Source organism: Acinonyx jubatus, chromosome B3 (assembly GCF_027475565.1).
Source record: "Acinonyx jubatus isolate Ajub_Pintada_27869175 chromosome B3, VMU_Ajub_asm_v1.0, whole genome shotgun sequence".
In the NCBI taxonomy this organism is placed as follows: Eukaryota; Metazoa; Chordata; class Mammalia; order Carnivora; family Felidae; genus Acinonyx; species Acinonyx jubatus.
This window is the reverse complement of record NC_069386.1, coordinates 113,006,093-113,012,415: the sequence shown is the minus strand read 5'-3', so window position 1 is coordinate 113,012,415 and position 6,323 is coordinate 113,006,093. Positions and strand designations below refer to the sequence as shown.

Here is a 6,323-nt window from a genome sequence, read left to right as displayed (position 1 = left end):
CTCTAGAACTTTGCTACTTCCTGTGGTCCACAGACATCAGCATTGGCATCACCTGGGAGTTGCTTAGAAATGCAGAACTCAGGCTCCATCCCAGAACTTCTGATTCAGAGTCTGCTTTTTTGCCAGAAACCCAGGTGATTTGTGCTGCTCTTTTTTTTGTTTTGTTTTGTTTTTTAACGTTTTTTATTTATTTTTGAGACAGAGAGAGACAGAGCATGAATGGGGGAGGGGCAGAGAGAGAGGGAGACACAGAATCAGAAGCAGGCTCCAGGCTCTGAGCCATCAGCCCAGAGCCCGACACAGGGCTCGAATTCACGGACCACGAGATCGTGACCTGAGCGTCGCTTAACCTACTGAGCCACCCAGGCACCCCTGTGCTGCTCTTTAAAGTTAGAAAACCACTGCTCTGCAAGGCAAGCCTAAATGAAGTTCATTTTACGTGTGTGATTAACTCCCATTGGTAAATTCTCCCTACCACCTTATCTTCTTGTTTCTTGGCAACTCTTTCCTTCCTGACAAATGTGTATCATTTGGGGCTAGGCTGCCTCTTCCTAGGCCACCAGATCATATTTCAGAACTCAAAGGGAAATTAGACACCTCCCATCCCTCTCTCCATTTGAATGATATGAATAAGTGCCCTCCCCTGGCCAGACATTATCCTGGGGGTTCCCACACTCCACTCATTCTGATCTGATTGGGAGGTTGCAGGTGTCAAGGACTTGGCTTCCCAACTAACCCTAAGTATGTGGTTTTATGAAAGCGGCGGGGTGGGGGGGGGGGGGAGAAAGCTACCCGCTAGAGCAGTTTAACAAAATCTCTCCTTTGCTCTTTCCATCTCTGGCCTGCCCGCTGCAAGTTTTATCTTCCAGGTATTGCCTATGCTTAGAATTCCCAGTTATAACTGGCTACTCCTTCATGCATAGACAAGTGCTTGTTTTCACTATCTTGTGAAGCCAGGGGATTGAGTCAGAAAGTCTGGTGGTTCACCTGCTTCTTTGCAAAGGGGAATCCAGTAGGTTGGGCTTAACCTCGCCTGATACACCCATATCATCCGCCAGACCAGCCCTTCCTGCGTCTTGAGATTCACAACAGAAGTATATTAGGAGTAAAGCAGTTTAATTATTTGGTACGGCCCCAGCCAAAAGCTCTGGCCTTAGTTTCCATAGCCTGCCTCTGTTGCCATAGGTGAGTCGAGAATTCTGTGTGGGCCCCCCTTCCCGGCAGCCACTAGAAGAAATGGAAACAAATGACAGGGAGGGAGAGAAGTGAGCTGCTTTGGGAAGAGAAAAGGCTGATTTATGAAGGATTATTAAGTAAAAGCATCGCTACATTCAAGAAAGGAGAAAAGGCAGTGAGAGCCTATATATAAAAGACAAGAATAAAAAGAAGGGAGCAGAGGCCAGAGAACCCTAAAATGAAGCTGTAGGCAGAACAATTCAGGCAGGATATATATCTTGTGAGTCTGGGCATGGCTAAATAAGTCAATGTTTCAGCGAAGGGAATAGAGGCCCCTCACTGGGACCATCTTAAAACAGCCGAAATGAGACCCAGGAGGAGAAAGGAGAGAGCAGGTGCTTTAGAAACTGATCGTTTACTATTGGGGTCCCGACTCAAAATGTGTTCATAGTCCTCAGACGTCAGGTCTACATAGATGAGGGTAGGCAAGCTGACTCTACGGGATTTTCCACAAGTTGCCAAAACTTCTAGCAAAAAAGAATGTACAAGGAATGAAAACATTGTATAGTTTCTTCTGCCAGTGAGTACACCAGTTAACAAATCTTGGGAATCTGTTAGAAAGTACTTTTGAGATGTGTCTTCTCTGTGTGGGCACCACAACTGATCTAGTTCCTACCTCAAGTAGCAGAAGAAAACGTATACCAAGCTCAAGAGCAAGCTTTGAAGGGAAAGTATACTTGGGAACTTTGTGCACATGTCGGTAGCAGGTACATCGTTTGGTAGGTGAAGTCTTGAGATGTACCCGAAGTGCTAGAGTTTAGAATGATTTAGAAAGTAACCGATTATATTTGTCGGGCAAGAGAAAGCTGCTACTGACTTTCCTTACTGTTCTTATTGTCTAATCCTGATGACAGGTGCCAGATTGCCCTGCAGCTTTCAGTTTGGCTCAACGATACAAAATTGTTGATAAGTCAACTGTTTTTTGACCTATAAAGCCGCAAACAGCAAGGTGACTGGTGGCCTAAATGGGCTGTCCGAAGCCCCTCAGGAACTGGGCGTGGGGCGGAAGGAAGATGCCCAGATGGTTGGGGTGTTCGGGTCTCATACAAGAATAGATGTCCCTTAAGGAGCTGTCCCAGACGGTCAAGGGCAGCCTGCTGGTGTGCACAGGCAAAGGGCACTGTGCCTGCAGGAAGCATAAATTTATATCGGCGTATCTAAATGGGAGCTCAGGTGGCCCCCCTCACCACAGACTGGGCAGCACAGGCAGTTCATTTCCTTAGAATCTGCAAAGTTTTCTGCAGTCGGTGGCCTTCTGTCTGATGCGCGCTCCCAGGAGTCCTGTCGAAGCAAGCTGATCAGCATGCCGTTGCCTGTCCAGAATACCAAACAGCAATGCGGGCTCCCGTCCCTCCACCACAGCCCGCTATGCTGGCACCAGCTCTGCCCTCCAAGAGCCCTTTCCCTCCCTCCACCGTGGCTTTTCTACAAACCCACTTGTTTCCAGGTGGCAGAAATGCACCCCGCAATCCAACAATATGTTTCTAAAACCTTCTCCATGACAACGCAGGGCCATAAGCAGGCTGCCGGCTCAGAGTTAGCCAGAGAAGGGCCGTGGGGGGAGATCGCTGTGGGGGAGACGGCACAGAGACAGCACAGGGCAGCCGGGGATGCCCAAAGTCAGCCTGAGCAGTCTGGGGCTTAATGTCCCAAGCTCTGGGAAAGGGATCTGGGGAATGTCTCCAGATGCCTAGCAGTGATCATTCACAAACCTTGACTTTAGTCCAGGACAGCGTGGACTTCCTCTCTTCCTGTTACAGGTGAACAAGAGGAGAGAAATCGTGAGAATCCAGCAGAGAAGGACCTGGTTTTTTAAATGGGCTGCCACTGCTTTGTGATTGGACAAATTCTTTTTTTTTTTTGATATAATTTATTGTTAAATTGGTTTCCCTATGACAGTGCTCATCCCAACAAGTGCCCTCCTCCCTGCCCATCACCCACTTTCCCCTCTCCCCGACACCCCCATCTACCCTTAGTTTGTTCTCAGTCCTCAAGAGTCTCTTATGGCTTGCCTCCCTCCCTCCATCCTTCTCTGTAACTTTTTTTTTTTTTTTTTGGACAAATTCTTTATAAATCTCCAATGTTCTCCAAATGATGTGTCTCACAGAGGCCGCCTCCCCAGCCGGCCCATTTCATCCCCATTTCCAGCTGATGGCATGGTGGCCAGAGCCTAAGGACCAGGATCTCAGCTTCCTCTCTCGAATATTTAATGACACCCTTGACCTGAGGGCAGGATGCTGGTCATTGCAGGGATGATGCCTCCTTGAGGCCCAGCATCCACAGAGCAGCTTTCTAGAAGACATCTTACTGTTGGCAGTTGGGGGGATCGGGGCATCAGGAAAAATTATAAACAAATGAGAAAGCCAAACGAGCAAGGCAGGGGTGTATCTGTGAGTTGGAACTGGGGGTGAAGACAGAAACGAGACCAGATGGCATCCGTTCTCCTTTGCAACTCTGCCCGTCAGTTTTGGCCTCTCTATGGCTAAACCAGGGGCAGGACCTCCAGACCTCTTGGCAGCCTTTGGCGAGGAGCCAGGTGCTTCCCCTGCCGGTGTGTACTGTGCCCCGCCCCAGCCTCCCCCACCGGCTTAAGCAGAGCCTTTACAAAGGTTTAGCTTCAAAACACGAGGTACCAAAGGCTTCCAACTGCGACTTGAGATCAGAAGGACACACTCGTGTCAGAGGTGTTGAAATCGGACCATTTGCCATCAGTGAGGGCATCAGTCAAACCCAAACTCGGGGAACCCCGAGCCCTCTCTCCCCATTCTCCTGGGATTTTCAGATAGGATCAGGGCTCCCCCCCTTCTCAATTCCTCTCTACTCTTGTGAAGGCCCACCGGCTCTGCTGCTAACACCAGTTCTTGCTGCAGGGCAGGGGAGTGGACCTTTCCTTTGTGTGGCTTCCGGTGGTCACTTACTCTCCACACGAAGAGGGAGTTGACAAGGGAGTGCCCAAGGCATGTCAGCTCTGGCTCCCAGGTAGTTCATGGCTGCAGCTGCTCAATGTCAAAATGCATTACTTGCACCTCCTAAATTACCGGATGAGCTAGTAACTTGCCGTGCCCAGTGAAAAGTGAAAATGCATGGCCTCTCATTTACAAATTATTAACAATTTAGGGGCACCTGGGTGGCTCAGTCGGTTGAGTGTCAGACTTCATTTCAGGTCATGATCTCACAGTTTGCGGGTTCAAGCCCCACGTTGGGCTCTGTGCTGACAGCTCAGAGCCTGGAGCCTGTTTCAGATTTTGTGTTTCCTCTCTCTCTGCCCCTCTCCTGCTTGTGCTCTGTCTGTCTCTCAGAAGCAAAAAGTAAACATTAAGAAAAATTAAAAATTATTAACAATTTCAAGACAGCCAAAGCAGAACATGGAACCATACATGGGCCTTTCTAAGCTCAGGGCCCTGTGTGACCCCATGAGTTGTTCCCCCATGAAGCCAGCTCTGCTGAATTCTTATACCTTATAGAAGACGCTGTAGCCAAACACTGGGAGATAAAGTTTCTGAAGTTTTTAAAAAAATTTCATTTACTTATTTTGATAAAGAGAAAGAGCGTGAGTGGGGGAGGGACAGAGAGAGGAAGAGAGAGAATCCCAAGCAGGCTCAATGCTGTCAGTGCAGAGCCTGATGTGGGCTCTAACTCAAGAACCATGAGATCATGACCTGAGCCAAAATCAAGAGTCAGACACTTAACTGACTGAGCCACCCAGGTGCCTCAAAATTTCTGAAGTTTTTAACATAGAGGATAATTAGGACTTTCAGAGCTGCAAAACCAGACTTGTATTAGACCAAAGAAAGAAATTCAGACATCCTATTTTGTTGTCTTTCTTTAATTCCCATTCAGATCCTCCCCAAAACAGGAGTAGAAGAAGTGGGAGTGTTTTTCTAGGACCATCAGATATGGGTGATAAGACTCAGCCTGATAAGGTGATAAGACGCCTGAACACCTTTCAGTAAGGTGAACATGAACTTTGGAATGGTGACCTTACGCCAGGTACTGTGAAACCTTGAGGGTGTGCTCAGGGGATTAATGATGCCAGAGGACTCCCCTGATTGATGGCTTATTTGAAGGTGGCCTCCCCTCCCACCCACCTCACTCCAAGCTCCACTAGGGAGGAAATGAAAGCATAGCCCCTCAGGGAGCTCAGCCCTTTATAGCCCTCCGCAAATGTGTGGGATTCTGGCTCAAACACTAGGGACAGTAAACCACTATAATCTCCTTGTCACAGTAGGGGACATGCCTGAGACAAATGTGGGGTCTGTTGCCCCACTCCGAGCTTCTCTCTTTCTTCTCAAAAGTACCATTCTTACTCCTCTTTGGCTCAAGGATACATTCCTCTGCTCTGGGAAGGAAGGAAGGAAGGAAGGAAGGAAGGAAGGAAGGAAGGGGAGGGGGACAGACATTCAGACATCCTATTTTGTCTGAATGAGACAAAAAGAGAGGGAGAAAGAAAGAAAGAAAGAAAGAGGGAAGGGGAGAGAGAAAGGGAGAAAGAAAAAAAGAAAGAAAGAGGAAGGGAGGGAGGAAGGAAGAAAGAGAGAGGGATAGAGGGAGGGAGGAGGGAAGAAAGAAAGAAAGAAAGAAAGAAAGAGGGGGGAGGGGGAGAGAGAGGGAGAAAGAAAGAGAGAGGAAGGGAGAGAGGGAGGAAGGAAGAAAGAGGGAGAGAGGGAGGGAGGAAGAAAGAAAGGAAGGAAGGAAGAGAGAGAAAGGAAGGGAGGGAGGGAGGAAGGAAGGAAGGCAGAAGGAAGGAAGGAAGGAAGGAAGGAAGGAAGGAAGGAAGGAAGGAAGAAAGAAAGAAAGAAAGAAAGGGAGGGGGAGAGAGAGAGGGAGAAAGAAAGAGAGGAAGGAAGAGCGAGAGAAAAAGAAAGAAAGAAAGAAAGAAAGAAAGAAAGAAAGAAAGAAAGAAAAAGAAAGAGAGAGAGAAAGGAAGGGAGGGAGGGAGGGAGGAAGGAAGGAAGGAAGGAAGAAAAGAAAGCACTAATAAAAGCAGCAGCTTCTAAGTCCTGCCAAGGCCAATGCTCTTGGGAAGTGTCTTCAAGGAAAGGCTGGCTGGAGGCCACAACCCCAGCTTTCAGAGCAGCTGCCGAAGC

The 6,323-nt window shown here is 48.3% G+C and overlaps 1 long non-coding RNA gene across 2 annotated transcripts; it reads left to right on the top strand.

Annotated features, from left to right (window-relative positions):
* LOC113601360 (uncharacterized) lies at positions 1-5,697 on the top strand. 2 transcript variants are annotated; one of them, XR_008299803.1, is made up of 4 exons: positions 1-134; positions 2,091-2,185; positions 5,077-5,226; positions 5,532-5,697. It is a non-coding gene; the product is annotated as an uncharacterized LOC113601360 (long non-coding RNA). The 2 variants fall into 2 exon arrangements; XR_003422584.2 differs by having other exon boundaries at positions 5,077-5,697.
* Positions 5,698-6,323: the final 626 nt, after the last annotated feature.